The sequence below is a fragment of the Haliaeetus leucocephalus genome, unplaced genomic scaffold, assembly GCF_000737465.1.
Source record: "Haliaeetus leucocephalus isolate CR32 unplaced genomic scaffold, Haliaeetus_leucocephalus-4.0 Scaffold343, whole genome shotgun sequence".
Classification (NCBI taxonomy): domain Eukaryota; kingdom Metazoa; phylum Chordata; class Aves; order Accipitriformes; family Accipitridae; genus Haliaeetus; species Haliaeetus leucocephalus.
The window spans coordinates 33,437-33,677 of record NW_010972779.1 but is presented as its reverse complement, the minus strand read 5'-3'; the positions used below and the strand labels follow the sequence as shown (position 1 = coordinate 33,677).

At 75.1% G+C, this 241-nt stretch overlaps 1 protein-coding gene across 1 annotated transcript in view; it reads right to left on the bottom strand.

The window, feature by feature from the left end:
• The window catches only part of LOC104834893 (neurexin-2-like), a 33,002-nt gene that overhangs the window by 1,983 nt on the left and 30,778 nt on the right, over window positions 1-241 (bottom strand). The window lies entirely within an intron of this gene.

The following is a 241-nucleotide window of genomic DNA, read 5'->3' as shown; positions in this document are numbered from 1 at the left end:
GTGGGTGAAGGAGCCCCCAGCCCCGTGGACGGGGGGTTGGGGGTCCCCCTGCTGCCTGGGTGCCCCCAGCTCCACACACTAACAAAGGCACTGGCCAACGAGGGGGGGTCCGGCCCCCCCAGCACAGCTGAGCCACTGACTCAGGCGCTTCCGCCGCCCCCGGATGCCTGGGTCCCCCCTGGGGGGTCTCCTGGCCACCTGGGGCCCCGGGGTGTGGGGGGGGGCTGGAGCCCACCCGGAC